The following is an 18,504-nucleotide window of genomic DNA, read 5'->3' on the forward strand; positions in this document are numbered from 1 at the left end:
GTGTGTGTGTGTGTGTGTGTGTGTGTGTGTGTGTGTGTGTGTGTGTGTGTGTGTGTGTGTGCGTGCGTGCGACCCAGATTGTGATTATGCCCCTCTAATCAATCAAATGTATTTATATAGCCCTTCTAACATCAGCTGATGTCACAAAGTGCTGTACAGAAACCCTGCCTAAAACCCCAAACAGCAAGCAATGCAGGTGTAGAAGGGTGTTGTCATACACTACCAGCTCTCACAGTCTCACAGTCATCCATATTTCTCAAACATAACATTTTGAAGTTGTTCCAAACTTCAAATGTCTAAGTGTTTAAGGTTAAGTGTTAAGGTTAGGGTTAAGTTCAGGCATTAACTCTGATTGGTTAAGGTAAGGGTTAACTAAAATATCCAAAACAACTTTCTATCTCTGGATTCAAACATGCAACCTTTGGAATCAGAGACAGATGCTTGCGTGCATCCGCCATCCACATCCGCACTGCCCTGGCAAAACCGAAACCAATTTGAAGGTAACAGCCCCCAATGTTGCCCCTAGTGGCCTGTTTCCAAGTCATCATTTCCAAACCTGACTCAGTTACACCAGCTCTGTCAGAAGGAATGGGCCAAAATTCACCCAACTTATTGTGGGAAGCTTGTGGAACGCTACCCAAAACGTTTGACCCAAGTTAAACAATTTAAAGGCAATGCTACCAAATACTAATTGAGTGTATGTAAACTTCTGACCCACTGGGAATGTGATGAAAGAAATAAAAGCCGAAATAAATCATTCTCGCTACTATTATTCTGACATTTCACATTCTTAAAATAAAGTGGTGATCCTAACTGACCTAAGACAGGGAATTTTTACTAGGACTAAATGTCAGGAATTGTGAAAAACTGAGTTTAAATGTAATTGGCTAAGGTGTATGTAAACCTCAGACTTCAACTGTATAGTCATGTGCATGCCCACCCCATTATCTCTCAGTTACTTAACATATAGTCACGTGCATGCCCACCACATTATCTCTCAGTTAGTTGACATATAGTCACGTGCATGCCCACCCCATTATCTCTCAGTTACTTAACATATAGTCACGTGCATGCCCACCCCATTATCTCTCAGTTAGTTGACATATAGTCACGTGCATGCCCACCCCATTATCTCTCAGTTAGTTGACATATAGTCACGTGCATGCCCACCCCATTATCTCTCAGTTACTTAACATATAGTCACGTGCATGCCCACCCCATTATCTCTCAGTTAGTTGACATATAGTCACGTGCATGCCCACCCCATTATCTCTCAGTTAGTTGACATATAGTCACGTGCATGCCCACCCCATTATCTCTCAGTTAGTTGACATATAGTCATGTGCATGCCCACCCCATTATCTCTCAGTTACTTAACATATAGTCACGTGCATGCCCACCCCATTATCTCTCAGTTACTTAACATATAGTCACGTGCATGCCCACCACATTATCTCTCAGTTAGTTGACATATAGTCACGTGCATGCCCACCCCATTATCTCTCAGTTACTTAACATATAGTCACGTGCATGCCCACCCCATTATCTCTCAGTTACTTAACATATAGTCACGTGCATGCCCACCCCATTATCTCTCAGTTAGTTGACATATAGTCACGTGCATGCCCACCCCATTATCTCTCAGTTACTTAACATATAGTCACGTGCATGCCCACCCCATTATCTCTCAGTTAGTTGACATATAGTCACGTGCATGCCCACCCCATTATCTCTCAGTTAGTTGACATATAGTCACGTGCATGCCCACCCCATTAGCTCTGTTAGTTAACAGTCATATTGGCTTAATAATACAGGAAAGAGGAGGACAACACACAGACAGACAGACAGACAGACAGACAGACAGACAGACAGACAGACAGACAGATAGACAGATAGACAGATAGACAGATAGACAGATAGACAGATAGACAGATAGACAGACATATAGACAGATAGACAGATAGACAGACAGACAGATAGACAGATAGACAGACAGATAGACAGATAGACACACACACACATACACACACAGACAGACAGACAGACAGACAGACAGACAGACAGACATTCACACACATACACCCTATCTTTGGATTAGGCAGTATTTGCTTCAGGTTTTACAACAGCAGCCTTATCCCTGAAGTATGTGTGTAATTAGTGAAACTGATACTGTAGTTATGACGTGAACAGCCAGGCCTGTAGTGTACACAAACGCACACACAATCTACACACCTAGTAAAACTGACTCTGCAGTGGCCAATCACTTAGCGTTGGAAAAGACCCACTGTTCTCAACTTTTAATTAAGCATTCAAATAAACGGGTGATGTAGTGTGTGTCTGAATCCCAGAACCAGGAAGCTGATCTGTCTTACCAAACCATACATACAGTGAAGACCTTTACTACCATCTCACAAAGCCACTGTGATGTGCCTATAGAGTTGAACATGACTAAATAGTTCAATCTAAATGTGTTCCATGAACAGGTTCTAAGTTCTTTATTCACATTTCATCTTCCTCTCTGGTCTTCAGGCTGGGAGTCTTGTCTCGGAGTCTTGCAGACACTGGCGGTGACCTGGAACTAGGACAGACCGAAGTGGGACGTCGGGATGACATGTCAGATCCCACTAACCATGACTGACATACCCCCCCCCACACACACCTTGGGCTAAGAGGCTTCAGAAACACTCAGAGGTTAGTTAAACTCCAACCTATCAGTGTCAACCTAGTCATCTATATTAATCTTTAAACTTTATTCAAACCTATTATGTCTGTGTAAGAGTACATGCTGAGTTAGGTGTAGTAGGCTATTCCTCATGATTCCATAATACATACTCTCAACATTGTTGAGTGTTCTTCAAGCTACAAATCCCTACTCCCTCATTCAGTCCGATCCACCTCTACCACTCCATCAATCAGTCCAAATCAACTATACTACTCCCTCATTCAGTCCTATCCATCTCGACCACCTCTACTACTCCCTACTTCAGACCTATCCACCTCTAGAACTCTCTCCTTCAGCCCTATCTACCTCTACTATTCCCTCCTTCAGACCTATCCACCCCAACTACTCCCTCATTCAGTCCTATCCACCTCTACTACTCCCTCATTCAGTCCTATCCACCTCTACAACTCTCTCCTTCAGCCCTATCTACCTCTACTATTCCCTCCTTCAGACCTATCCACCTCAAGTACTCCCTCATTCAGTCCTATCCACCTCTACTACTCCCTCATTCAGTCCTATCCACCTCTACCACCTCTACTACTCCTTCAGTCTTATCCACCTCTACCACCTCTAATACTCCCTCCTTCAGAGCTATCCACCTCTACTACTCCCTCATTCAGTCCTATCCACCTCTACTACTCCCTCATTCAGTCCTATCCACCTCTACTACTCCCTCATTCAGTCCTATCTACGTCTATTACTCCCTCGATCAGTCCTATCCACCTCAAGTACTCCCCATTCAGTCTAATCCACCTCTACTACTCCCTCATTCAGTCCTATCCACCTCTACCACCTCTACTTCTCCTTCAGTCTTATCCACCTCTACCACCTCTAATACTCCCTCCTTCAGAGCTATCCACCTCTACTACTCCCTCATTCAGTCCTATCTACGTCTATTACTCCCTCCTTCAGAGCTATCCACCTCTACTACTCCCTCATTCAGTCCTATCCACCTCCACTACTCCCTCCTTCAGACCTATCCACCTCTACTACTCCCTCATTCAGTCCTATTCACCTCTACAACTCCCTCCTTCAGTCTTATCCACCTCTACCACCTCTACTACTCCCTCCTTCAGAGCTATCCACCTCCACTACTCCCCACTTCAGACCTATCCACCTCTACCACCCCTACTACTCCCTCCTTAAGTCCTATCCACCTCTACTACACTCTCATTCAGTCCTATCCACCTATACCACCTCTACTACTCCCTCCCTCAGACCTATCCACCTCTACCACCCCCACTACTCCCTCCTTAAGTCCTATCCACCTCTACTACTCCCTCCTTCAGTCCTATCCACCTCTACTAATCTCTCCTTCAGTCCTATCCACCTCTACCACCTCTACAACTCCATCCTTCAGTCCTATCCACAATCTACTTCTCCCTCCTTCAGAGCAATCAACCTCTACTACTCCCTCATTCAGTCCTATCCACCTCCACTACTCCCTCCTTCAGACCTATCCATCTCCACTACTTCCTCCTTCAGTCCTATCCACAATCTACTTCTCCCTCCTTCAGAGCAATCAACCTCTACTACTCCCTCATTCAGTCCTATCCACCTCTACTACTCCCTCATTCAGTCCTATCCACCTGTACCACATCTACTACTCCCTTCTTCAGTCCTATCCACCTCTACTACTCCCTCATTCAGTCCTATCCATCTCAACCACCTCTACTACTCCCTCCCTCAGACCTATCCACCTCTACCACCCCTACTACTCCCTCCTTAAGTCCTATCCACCTCTACTACTCCCTCATTCAGTCCTATCTATGTCTATTACTACCTCCTTCAGTCCTATCCACCTCTACCACCCCTACCAGTCCCGCCTTCAGTCCTATCCACCTGTACCACCTCTACTACTCCCTTCTTAAGTCCTATCCACCTCTACTACTCCCTCATGCAGTCCTATCCATCTCTACTACTCCCTCATTCAGTCCTATCCATCTCTACTACTCCCTCATTCAGTCCTATCCATCTCTACCACCTCTACTATTCCCTCCTTCAGACCTATCCACCTCTACCACCTCTACTACTCCCTCCTTCAGACCTATCACCCTCTACTACTCCCTCATTCAGTCCTATCTACCTTTACTGCCCCCTCCTTCAGACCTATCCACCTCTATCACCTCTACTACTCCCTCCTTCAGTCCTATCCACCTCTACTATTCCCTCCTTCAATCCTATCCACCTCTACTATCTCCCTCAATCAGACCTATCCACTTCTACAACTCCCTCCTTCAGACCTATCCACCTCTACCACCTCTACTACTCCCTCATTCAGACCTATCCACGTCTACTACTACCTCCTTCAGTACTATACAACTCTACTACTCCCTCATTCAGTCCTATCCCCCTCTACTACTCCCTCCTTCAGTCCTATCTACCTCTACTACTCCCTCATTCAGTACTATCCACCTCTACCACCTCTACTACTTCCTCCTTCAGTCCTATCCACCTCTATTACTCCCTCATTCAGTCCTATCCACCTCTACTACTCCCTCATTCAGTCCAATCCACCTCTACCACCTCTACTACTCCCTCCTTCAGACCTATAAACCTCTACCACCTCTACTACTCTCTCCTTCAGACCTATCCACCTGTACTACTCCCTCCTTCCACGTTACCACCTCTACTACTCCCTCCTTCAGACCTATCCACCTCTACTACTCCCTCTTTCAGTCCTATCCACCTCTACCACCTTACCTACTCCATCCTTCAGACCTATCCATCTCTACAACCCCCTCCTTCAGTCCTATCCACCTCTACTACTCCCTCCTTCCACGTTACCACCTCTACTACTCCCTCCTTCAGACCTATCCACCTCTACTACTCCCTCTTTCAGTCCTATCCACCTCTACTACTCCCTCCTTCCACGTTACCACATCTACTACTCCCTCCTTCAGACCTATCCACCTCTACTACTCCCTCATTCAGTCCTATCTACCTCTACTACTCCCTCATTCAGTCCTATCTACCTCTACTACTCCCTCCTTCAGTCCTATAAACCTCTACCACCTCTACTACTCCCTCCTTCCACGTTACCACCTCTACTACTCCCTCCTTCAGTCCTATCCACCTCTACTACTCCCTCCTTCCACGTTACCACCTCTACTACTCCCTCCTTCAGACCTATCCACCTCTACTACTCCCTCTTTCAGTCCTATCCACCTCTACCACCTCTACTACTCCCTCATTCAGTCCTATCTACCTCTACTACTCCCTCTTTCAGTCCTATCCACCTCTACTACTCCCTCCTTCAGACCTATAAACCTCTACCACCTCTACTACTCCCTCCTTCAGACCTATCCACCTGTACTACTCCCTCCTTCCACGTTACCACCTCTACTACTCCCTCCTTCAGACCTATCCACCTCTACTACTCCCTCTTTCAGTCATATCCACCTCTACCACCTTACCTACTCCATCCTTCAGACCTATCCATCTCTACAACCCCCTCCTTCAGTCCTATCCACCTGTACTACTCCCTCCTTCCACGTTACCACCTCTACTACTCCCTCCTTCAGACCTATCCACCTCTACTACTCCCTCTTTCAGTCCTATCCACCTCTACCACCTTACCTACTCTATCCTTCAGACCTATCCATCTCTACAACCCCCTCCTTCAGTCCTATCCACCTCTACTACTCCCTCCTTCCACGTTACCACCTCTACTACTCCCTCCTTCAGACCTATCCACCTCTACTACTCCCTCATTCAGTCCTATCTACCTCTACTACTCCCTCCTTCAGACCTATAAACCTCTACCACCTCTACTACTCCCTCCTTCAGACCTATCCACCTCTACTACTCCCTCCTTCAGTCCTATCCACCTCTACTACTCCCTCCTTCCACGTTACCACCTCTACTACTCCCTCCTTCAGACCAATCCACCTCTACTACTCCCTCCTTCAGTCCTATCCACCTCTACTACTCCCTCCTTCAGTCCTATCCACCTCTACTACTCCCTCCTTCAGACCTATCAACTTCTACTACTCCCTCCTTCAGACCTATCCACCTCTACCACCTCTACTACTCCCTCATTCAGTCCTATCTACTTCTACTACTCCCTCATTCAGTCCTATCCACCTCTACTACTCCCTCCTTCAGTCCTATCCACCTCTACTACTCCCTCCTTCAGACCTATCAACTTCTACTACTCCCTCCTTCAGACCTATCCACCTCTACCACCTCTACTACTCCCTCATTCAGTCCTATCTACTTCTACTACTCCCTCCTTCAGACCTATCCACCTCTACCACCTCTACTACTCCCTCATTCAGTCCTATCTACTTCTACTACTCCCTCATTCAGTCCTATCCACCTCTACTACTCCCTCATTCAGTCCTATCTACTTCTACTACTCCCTCATTCAGTCCTATCCACCTCTACTACTCCCTCATTCAGTCCTATCCACTTCTACTACTCCCTCATTCAGTCCTATCCACCTCTACCACCTAGACTACTCCTTCCTTCAGTCCTATCCACCTCTACTACTCCCTCCTTCAGTCCTATCCACCTCTACCACCTCAACTACTCCCTCCTTCAGTTCTATCCACCTCTACTACTCCCTCCTTTAGTCCTATCCACCTCTACTACTCCCTCCTTTAGTCCTATCCACCTCTACTACTCCCTCCTTTAGTCCTATCCACCTCTACTACTCCCTCCTTTAGTCCTATCCACCTCTACTACTCCCTCCTTTAGTCCTATCCACCTCTACTACTCCCTCCTTCAGACCTATCCACCTCTACTACTCCCTCCTTTAGTCCTATCCACCTCTACTACTTCCTCCTTCAGACCTATCCACCTCTACTACTCCCTCCTTTAGTCCTATCCACCTCTATGTGATGACCCTCCCACTCTGTCTGCCGTATTCTGTATTTGTTCTTGTTTCCTTATTAGGATGCCAGTGGGTGGAGTCGGGAGGGTCATCAGCTTCATGGGAAACACCTGGGCCAGGTGTCTCCCAGGATAAATAGACCTCTTCCACATTCATGGAGGAGACTCTCTCCATGCAGACACCTTTGTAGATTGTGTTGTGGTTCTTGGTGGCCTTTTGTTTGTTTGCTTTGGCACCTTTCAACACCCTGCATTATCACATTCATGCATGCAAAACACTCCCTTACACTACTGATTACTGATTACACACACCATTGTATATTTTCCTTAGTTGCTTTAGTTAATAAATATATATTTTGTTACTCCTTATCTCCACGTTGTCTCCCTTTGTTATGGGCTTTGAGCCGGTTCGTGACAACCTCTACTACTCCCTCCTTTAGTCCTATCCACCTCTACTACTCCCTCCTTTAGTCCTATCCACCTCTACTACTCCCTCCTTTAGTCCTATCCACCTCTACTACTCCCTCATTCAGTCCTATCCACCTCTACTACTCCCTCCTTCAGACCTATCCACCTCTACTACTCCCTCCTTCAGTCCTATCCACCTCTACTACTCCCTCCTTCAGTCCTATCCACCTCTACCACCCCTACTACTCCCTCCTTCAGTCCTATCCACCTCTACTACTCCCTCCTTCAGTCCTATTCACCTCTACAACTCCCTCCTTCAGTCCTATCCACCTCTACCACCTCTACTACTCCCTCCTTCAGTCCTATTCTTCTCTGCCTCCCTCCAATCTGCGCTGACACAGGGACAAATCCCTTCTAATCTTTGGGATAAAGTGTATAGAGTAGACAGAGCTTTCCGAGTGGATTTCACAGAAAGCAAGTTAAAAGGGCATGTATGGAAAGCAGAGGAGAGAGAAAAAAAGAAATAGAGATGAGAGAGAGAAAAAAATGAGAAAAGAGAAAGAGCGAGAGAAAGAGTGAAAAAACTAAATACAAATATTGAAATAAAAAGTTTATTGTCTTGTTACTCTTTCATGGGCCTGAAGGGATTTGGAGCACTATGTCAGTAAACAGATTGACTTTCACATCTTTCACTAACACTAATCCTCTTCCATGTTAGTCTAACTGAAAATAAATGATACAAGAGTGAGAATATGGGACATGATTGAAGTTAACATTAAGCATTTACCCTTTGACCTTGACGATGGAGTTAATTATTTGCCACCCTATAAGCAAATAAAGTAAACAGTTCATTTGTAGACATCAGATTTGGAAATACTGCCAGTGCTAATCAGAGAAGATAACTCTGTTTAGCTTGTCTCATGCCCAATCCTCCTGTCAGAGCTGGTGTAACTGAGTCAGGTTTGTAGGCATCCTTGCTCAAACACGCTTTTTCAGTTCTGCCCACACATTTTCTATAGGATTGAGGTCAGGGCTTTGTGACGAGAAATGTGTGGAGTGGTTGAAAAACGAGTTTTAATGACTGCAACCTAAGTGTATGTAAACTTCCGACAACTGTGTGTACTGTGTGCAGTATATGAGTGTTGTGTAAGATATAGGAAACATATTCCTTCTATTGCCATGTGGCTCCCTCATATGACCTGGAACCTATCAGAGCCTCTTGGGCACAACAAGCATTTGGAAGACAAAAAGAAGAAAAAAATGCTAGAAGTGGAAGATTCTGTAAAAGGGCTCACATGTTATATCGCACGCTAGGGATTGTGGGATTGATGTGAGTAGTGTTGGGCAACTAACGCAACTTTAGAGAGAGCGAGAGAGGGTTGGGGGGGGGCGCCAAAGGAGATGAGTGCAAGGATAGAGGGAACAGGAGGAGAGACAGAAACAACACAAACAGAGACGGTGGACTGCTTGGGAGCGAAACGGCTTCAGCAGTATGCTCTGCTTCATGGTCTGTTTATCCCCAGGAGGGAGAGAAGGAAGGATGCAAAGAAAAAGAGAGAGAGATCATTTCTCATAGTTTTTTTCACTTTTCTTTATTATCTACTTCACTGGCAAAACACACATTCCTTTCCACAGGGCCGTGGGGTGAGACAGGGATGCAGCTTAAGCCCCACGCTCTCTCAACATATATATCAACGAACTGGAGAGGGTACTAGAACAGTCTGCAGCACCCGGCCTCACCCTACTAGAATCTGAAGTCAAATTCTATCGAGACACAGTTACCCTAGAGCACAACAAAAACAAGATATACTGTACCTCGGCCTAAACATCAGCACCACAGGTAACTTCCAGAAAGCTGTGAATGATCTGAGAGACAAGGAAAGAAGGGCCATCTATGCCATCAAAAGGAACATAAAATTCAACATCCCAATTAGGATCTGGCTAAAAATACTTGAATCAATTATAGAACCCATTGCCCTTTATGGTTGTGAGGTCTGGCTCACCAACCAAGAATTCACAAAATGGGACAAACACCAGATTGAGATTCTGTCTGCAGAAACATCCCATGTGTACAACGTAAAACACCAAATAATGCATGCAGAGCAGAATTAAGCCGATACCCACTAATTATCAAAATCCAGAAAAAGAGCTGTTAAATTCTACAACCACCTAAAAGGAAGTGACTCCCAAACCTTCCATAACAAAGGCATCACCTACAGAGAGATAAACCTGGAGAAGAGTCCCCTAAGCAAGCTGGTCCTGGGGCTCTGTTCCCAAACACAAACAGACCCCACAGAGGCCCAGCAGAGCAACACAATTAGACACAAACAAATCATGAGAAAACAAAAAGATAATTATATGACACATTGGAAAAAATTTACCCAAAACTGAGCAAACTAGAATGCTATTTGGCCCTAAACAGAGAGTACACAGCGGCAGAATACCTGACCACTGTGACTGACCCAAACTTAAGGTAAGCTTTGACTATGTACAGATTCAGTGAGCATAGCCTTGCTATTGAGAGAGGCTTCTGTAGGCAGACCTGGCTCTCAAGAGAAGACAGGCTATGTGCACACTGCCCAAAAAATGAGATGGAAACTGAGCTACACTTCCTAACTTCCTGACAAATGTACAAATATATGACCATATTAGAGACACATATTTCCCTCAGATTACACAGATCCACAAAGAATTCAAAAGCAAACCCAGTTCTGATAAACTCCCATAACTACTGGGTAAAATACCACCGTGTCCATCACAGCAGCAAGATGTGTGACCTGTTGCCACAAGAAAAGGACAACCAGTGAAGAACAAACACCATTGTAAATACAACCCATATTTATGTTTATTTATTTCCCCTTTTTTAATTTAAGTATTTGCACATCGTTACAATACTGTATATATACATAATATGACATTTGAAATGTCTCTATTCCTTTGGAGTGTAATATGTACTGTTAATTTGTTATTGTTTATTTAACTTTTGTTTATTATCTATTTCACTTGCTTTGGAAATGTAAACGTGTCCCATGCCAATACATTCCTTTGAATTTAATTGAATTGAGAGAGCGAGTGAGAAGAAAGAAAAGTTGGAGAGGGAGAGAAAGAGCAAGAGGGAAGGAGAGAGAGAAAGGTTGTGGGAAATTTAACCCCCCCACTGACAAGCAGACTGCCTGTTGACAGTAAATTGCGGACCCATTTGAGGATCTGTGACACCCAAAGGAGATGGCAACCCTGTCAGAGCAGTAAATTCACAGGACATTAATAGGCCCCAACCCAGAGGAGAGAGGGAGGAGAGGAGGGGAGGTGTACAGGGAACATTTGGTGATGAGAGAAAATGTATAGGTGTGTAAGAAAGAATGGAGAAAGAGAGAGAGAGAGAGGAGAGAGATGGAGAGAAAGAGAGGAGAATGGGAGAGAGGATAGAGAGGGAGAGAAGAGAGAGAGGGGACTGGGGGAGAGAGGAGAGAGGGAGAGAGAGAGAGAGAGAGGAGAGAGGGAGAGGAGAGAGGGAGAGAGGGAGGAAGTGCGAGGCTGATGAGAGATAGGGGAAGAGAGAAGGTGGCGGGGGGAGCAGAGAGAGACTGTTTCTGGTTTCTCTTTTGGGTGGCCTGGGTCGGTGACTAGGGTTGATGATTAGTGCGACAGGAGGAAAGGTGTACATCATTTACTCAGACACACACAAACACACACATGCACACAAACACGCACACACACAGCCATATATAACGCCTCTTTCTGATGCAAAACGATCTTGCCCCTGATGGTAGCACCGGATTGAGAGGAGCAGTGTAATTGCTTTTCGGGATAGGAATCGTGACTCCCAATCCCAAACGTGGTGCGTGTGTGTGTGTGTATGTGTGCGTGCGTGTGTGTGTGTGCCCAGCGTTGTAACTGAAGCCATTAGCCATTTGTTTAACGGGCAATCTGCATTACCAACCCCAACGACCCTCAGCAGAGAGGGGGAAGGAGAAGGGGAGGGGAGAAGGTAGAGGGAGAATAAAATAGGAAGGGAAGGAGGAGAGGTTGTTAACAAGGAAAGACAAGCAGCCAGTTTACCTTGGGACTGAAGGCTACCCATAATGAGTCTGTTTGTTTATCTAAGTTTAGGTGACGATTTGACCCAATAGAAAGGTTTGCTGTTGTCCTTGAGACTGATTATACTATATAACTTGTCAAGGTTTTAACAATAACAAGTCTTGTCATTGGGAGGATAGAGTGAAGGACAATAACATACTCTGTAGACTCTTAAGGTCATAAGGGATCTGTACTGGGATCTGTTCTGGGATCTGTACTGGGATCTGTTCTGGGATCTGTTCTGGGATCTGTACTGGGATCTGTTCTGGGATCTGTCCTGGGATCTGTCCTGGGATCTATTCTGGGATCTATTCTGGGATCTGTGCTGGGATCTGTACTGGGATCTGTACTGGGAGATGGTGAGTGCATCTAACGTAACTTGAGCTACAGCCACAGATCACAGCAACACCAAAGCAAGCAGGTAACTCTGGCTCATGTAACTCTGCAGGTTCCTGGGATCATTTTCCCTTTCCTTTCTCTATCATTGGGATTTGGTGAATAGCCTCACAAAGTGCCAATGTACTGGATTATTATTCTACCTTTATTTCAACAAGGAACACAGACTGAGACCAAGGTCTCTTTTACAGCTGGGCCCTGCGTGTACATGTTTACACATACAGTAAAGGTACAATGATTAAGAAACTACACAAGACAAACAAAACCATCACAGATAACACACAAAAATACAGTAGCAGATTATTACTGTTACAACATGAGCGAGAAAGAGTGAGACAGAGAGAGAGAGAGACAGGGAGAGAGAAAACCAGAACCCACTGGATTCTCCAATTACCTTGAATGAACTACAGGACAAAATAAAATCCCTCCAACCCCAAAAAAGGCCTGTGGTGTTGAAGTATCCTCAATGAAATGATCAAATATACAGACAACAAATTCCAATTGGCTATACTAAAAGTATTTAACATCATCTTCCCCAATATCTGGAACCAAGGACTGATCAAAAGCGGAGACAAATTTGACCACAATAACTACCGTGGGATGTGTCAACAGCAACCTTGGGAAAATCATTCGTATTATCATTAACAGCAGACTTGTACATTTCCTCAGTGAAAACAATGTACTGAGCAAATGTCAAATTGGCTTCTTCCCAAATTATTGTACAACAGACCATGTATGCACCTTGCATACCCTAATTGACAACCAAACAAACCAAAACAAAGGCAACGTCTTCTCGTGCTTTGTTGATTTAAAAAAAGCCTTAAACTCAATATGGCATGAGGGTCTGCTATACAAATTGATGGAAAGTGGTGTGTGGGGAAAAATATATGACATTATAAAATCTGTGTACACAAACAACAAGTGTGCGGTTAAAATAGGCAAAAAGCACACACATTTCTTCCCACAGGGCCGTGGGGTGAGACAGGGATGCAGCTTAAGCCCCACCCTCTTCAACATACATATCAACAAATTGGCGAGGAGACTAGAACAGTCTGCAGTACCCAGACTCACCCCACTAGAATCTGAAGTCAAATGTCTACTGTTTGCAGATGATCTGGTGCTTCTGTCACCAACCAAGAAGGGCCTACAACAGCACCTAGATCTTCTGCACAGATTCTGTCAGACCTGGGCCCTGGCAGTAAATCTCAGAAAAGACCAAAATAAGGGTGTTCCAAAAAAGGTACAGTCGCCAGGACCACAAATACAAATTCCATTTAGACACTGTTGCCCCTGAAAAAACAAAAAACAATACATACCTTGGCCTAAACATCAGAGCCACAGGTAACTTCCACAAAGCTGTGAACGATCTGAGAGACAAGGCAAGAAGGGCATTCTATGCCATCAAAAGGAACATAAAATCCAACATTCCAATTAGGATCTGGGTAAAAAATACTTGAATCAGTTATAGAACCCATTGCCCTTTATGGTTGTGAGGTCTGGGGTCCGCTCACCAACCAAGAATTCACAAAATGGGACAAACACCAAATTGAGAAGGAAACGATTCCCCAATCTTCCATAACAAACCCTAATTATCAAAATCCAGAAATGAGACGTTAAATTCTACAACCACCTAAAGGAAAAGATTCCCCAACCTTCACCTACAGAGAGATGAACCTGAAGAGTCCCCTAAGCAAGCTGTTCCTGGGGCTCTGTTCACAAACACAAACACACCCCACAGAGCCCCAGGACAGCAACACAATTAGACCCAACCAAATCATGAGAAAACAAAAAGAGAATTACTTGACACATTGGAAAAAATGTACAAAAAAACAGAGCAAACTAGAATTGTATTTGTCCCTAAACAGAGAGTACACAGCGACAGAATACCTGACCACTGTGACTGACCCAAAATTAAGGAAATCTTTGACTATGTACAGACTCAGTGAGCATAGCCTTGCTATTGAGAAAGGCCGCTGAAGGCAGACCTCGCTCTCAAGACAAGACAGGCTATGCGCACACTGCCCAAAAAATGAGTTGGAAACTGAGCTGCACTTCCTAACCTCCTGCCAAATGTATGACCATATGTCACGACTCCTACCGAAGGTGGCTCCCCTTCCTGTTCGGGTGGCGCTCGGCGCTCGTCGTCACCGGCCTACTAGCTGCCACTGATCCTTTTCCCCCTTTCTGTTGATTGGCTTCACCTATTTTGTGTTTAGGCTGATTAGTCGGGCTTTATTTACCAGCCGGCCCACCTGCTCTTTGTGCGGGATTGTTTTGTGTGACTTGTGTGCACGAATGAGGTTTACGTGTTTCCCATTTCGTGGCGTTTTGCTTGCCCCAAACAAGTCCCCGTGTTTGGGGCATTTGGTTTGTGTGTGCCCTGTGTTTCGTGGGGTGGCTTATGTTCACCGTTAGTGCATTAAATAGCACTCCCCTGAACTCTCAACGCCTGACTTCGCACCCACTACACCTAGATCCTTACACCATATTAGAGACACATATTTCCCTCAGATTACACAGATCCACAAAGAATTAGAAAACAAACCCGATTTTGATAAACTCCCATATCTACTGAGTGAAATACCACAGTGTGCCATCACAGCAGCAAGATTTGTGATATTTTGCAACAAGAAAAGGGCAACCAGTGAAGAACAAAAATAATTGTAAATACAACCCATATTTATGTTTTTTTATTTTCCCTTTTGTACTTTAACAATTTGCACATCGTTACAACACTGTATATATACATAATATAACATTTGTAATGTCTTTGTCCTTTTGGAACTTCTATCTTTACTGTACATTTTTATTGTTAATATCACTTTGGTATATTATCTACCTCACTTGCTTTGGCAATGTTAATATATGTTTCCCATGCCAATAAAGCCCCTTGAATTGAATTGAATTGAAATTGAATTGAGAGAGAGACAGCGGGAGAGAAAATAGAGAGAGAAAAAGAGAAAGAAAGAGACAGAAGGACAGAAAGAAAGATAGAGAGAGAGACAGAGACACAGAAAGAGAGAGAGGGAGAGAGAGAGAGAACGAGAGAGAGAGAGAGAGAGAGAGAGAGAGAGAGAGAGAGAGAGAGAGACAGAGAGAGAGAGAGAGAGAGAGAGAGAGAGAGAGAGAGAGAGAGAGAGAGAGAGAGAGAGAGACAGAGAGAGAGAGAGAGAGAGAGAGAGAGAGAGAGAGGGAGAGACAGAGAGAGAGAGAGAGAGAGAGAGACAGAGAGAGAGAGAGAGAGAGAGAGGATAGGATAGGGGTAGCAACAGATGAAGGGTATAATAACTTAGCTGTACTGTAAATTGGTCCATAACAATCCAACGCACATCCAGAAAGTCAATTATGATCTTGCATATCAATTTGTGCACATTCACCCCATCTTCAGCAGAGGGTGGAAGGCACTGATTGCCTACTGCGTGTAAGTGTGTGCATGTATGTGCACGTGTGTGTAGGTTCGTGTGAGTTTGTGTTTGTGTGTGTTTAAGACCACAGACTTCCATTAGGTGGGTAACTAAACTAGTGTGGTATGTGAGGGAAGGAATCCCTCCATAAAAGTATAGCAAATTAGTTGAACCCTTTCAGAAAATTAAATCTCTAGTTTTAATCTCTCTACACCTCCATCCCATCCTCACTCTCTCCCTCTCTACCCCCCCCTCTCTCTCTCTCTCCCCCTCACTCTCTCTCTCTATTTCTACACACCGTTCGCGCTCTCTCTCTGTCTCTCTCTCTCTCTCTCTCTCTCTCTGTCTCTCTCTCTCTCTCTCTCTATTTCTACACGTCTCTCTCTAAGTCTCTCTCTAAGTCTCTCTCTAAGTCTCTCTCTAAGTCTCTCTCTAAGTCTCTCTCTCTCTCTCTCTCTCTCTCTCTCTCTCTCTCTCTCTCTCTCTCTCTCTCTCTCTCTCTCTCTCTCTCTCTCTCTCTCTCTCTCTCTCTCTCTCTCTCTCTCTCTCTCTCTCTCTCTCTCTCTCTCTCTCTCTGCGTAGAACACTAATTAAAGGAGAGCTATTGGATACGGCCTGTGCATTCTCTAATTCTAGAGGGGGGGAGGGAGTGGGACACGGAACGAAACCACTGGACCAGAACAGAGAGATGTCTCGTTACTTAAAAAAAAAAATATGGAACAGGAAGGTGGGGATGAGATGAAGAAGACAGCCTGATCGGAGCATCTAGAAGCGCTCCCTCATCTTAGACAATTTTCCAAATCCCAACAAAGCTAATGTTTTACCACAAGACTGCCTGCACTGCTCAGAACACACTCAGTCCTAACACACACACAGGAGCACGGACGCGCACACACACACACACACACACACACACACACACACACACACGTATGGAAATTGGACACACATGCACACACTCCCGGCATCACCACAGTCTCTAGTCCAGTCCCTGTTAGACCAGTGTTGATTTATAGTGAATTAAGCTCCCTATACCCTATACCCTATACGCTCTGGTTTCTCTCTCATTTCAATTCAGTGGGCTTTAATAAACAAAAGTGAAATAAACAATACAAAAATAACAGTAAAAATTACACTCAAGACATTTCAAACTGCATATTATGTCTATATACATTTTTGTAACGAGGGAAAATAAATAAACATAAATATGGGCTTGGGTGACATTTGTTTGGTGGGAGTGGGGATGGCGTCTCACATGGAGAAGCTGTCCCTGTCTCTCTGCCATGGCTTCAGATGTCTGCCTGAGCTCAATGTGACAGTGGAGGATGTTCTACTCGCTGTGGGAGAACAGCTTGGCCATGAACATCTTTCAACCGCTTCGCTAATGAATAAAGCAGTGGTTGTGCTTCTAAAAGATGAATGCCTTGTCAACCGGCTGGTTGAGACAGGTGTTACTCTCGACCTCCAACCCGGGTCCAGACTCAACCCCAACCATCAGAACTGCAAGGTTCCGTCTCCTGTACTTTGAATGATAATGACCCCAAGGTTGCCGTGGTGGTGAGCTCAGGGGCGGGCGTGATAGTGACTGAGCTCCCGGCAGTGGTTACCGAGGGCAGTGGCAACACTGACTTTGAGGCTGTTACGCCTGTCTCACAGACAATGGAGATTGATGTGCCCAGTGAAATTACAGACACGCAGGGTGATGTGCCCAGTGAAATTACAGACACGCAGGGTGGTATTGGGGAGGGGTTGGATGGCAGTGGGGGGGATCCGGCGGGCTCCGGTTTCCGTGGAGCTGCTCAATGAGAACTGAGGAAGGGTGGAAAAGATTGACAAGCTGTCAGATTTCCCCATAAAAGAAGATGAAGCATCTCAGTCCCAATCAGGTTCACTGGTACATATTACAGCAGGTTGACAATTTTTTGCAGGATTCATTTGGTAAGAAGATTGACATACAGGATGTTTTTTCCTGATGTAGAGAACTTTATCACGACAGTCAGTCATATTAAGACATCAGTGGTTTTGGATAAAGTCAGTCAGAGGGGTGTGGCATCTGAATGGCCATGCTGCAGGTGTAATGAAAGGAAAAGTCCAGCAAAAAGATAGAAAGTGGTAGAAAAGAAAACTTAACAAAAAATGATGGGTCTGATCGTGATGGGTCTGATCGTGATGGGTCTGATCATTGTAATTAAGTTCCCTTGTCTGTTACCTCTGTTGGTTTTCTTGCTTTCCTTTTTGTACCTTTTCATGGAGGCTTGAAGAGTGGGCTCTTTAAACATAACTGGGGGAAGAGACAGGAATAGGAAGGCTGGAGTGTATGTGTTTAGTAATAGACAGGAATAGGAGGGCTATAGTGTATGAGTTTAGTAAGAGACAGAAGTAGAATGGCTGTATTGTATGAGTTTAGTAAGAGACAGGAATAGGAGGGCTGTAGTGTATGAGTTTAGTAAGAGACAGGAATAGGAGGGCTGTAGTGTATGAGTTTAGTAAGAGACAGGAATAGGAGGGCTGTAGTGTATGAGTTTAGGAAGAGACAGGAATATGATGGCTGTAGTGTATGAGTTTAGGAAGAGACAGGAATAGGAAGGCTGTAGTGTATGAGTTTAGTAAGAGACAGAAGTAGTAGGGCTGTAGTGTATGAGTTTTGTAAGAGACAGAAGT

At 44.8% G+C, this 18,504-nt stretch overlaps 1 protein-coding gene and 1 long non-coding RNA gene across 2 annotated transcripts in view; one reads left to right on the top strand and one right to left on the bottom strand.

Moving 5' to 3' along the window:
* The window catches only part of LOC149976956 (uncharacterized), a 28,680-nt gene extending 20,334 nt beyond the window's left edge, over window positions 1-8,346 (top strand). The window contains exons 2-3 of the long non-coding RNA XR_016487479.1: window positions 2,530-2,691; window positions 7,622-8,346. This is a non-coding gene — a long non-coding RNA (uncharacterized LOC149976956). The remainder of the gene's footprint in view (window positions 1-2,529; window positions 2,692-7,621) is intronic.
* Window positions 1-18,504, bottom strand: part of LOC118939569 (sterile alpha motif domain-containing protein 10-like) — a 173,369-nt gene that overhangs the window by 133,929 nt on the left and 20,936 nt on the right. The window lies entirely within an intron of this gene.

The sequence above is a fragment of the Oncorhynchus mykiss genome, chromosome 16 (genome assembly GCF_057628025.1).
Source record: "Oncorhynchus mykiss isolate SJ-2025 chromosome 16, ASM5762802v1, whole genome shotgun sequence".
Taxonomy (NCBI): Eukaryota; Metazoa; Chordata; class Actinopteri; order Salmoniformes; family Salmonidae; genus Oncorhynchus; species Oncorhynchus mykiss.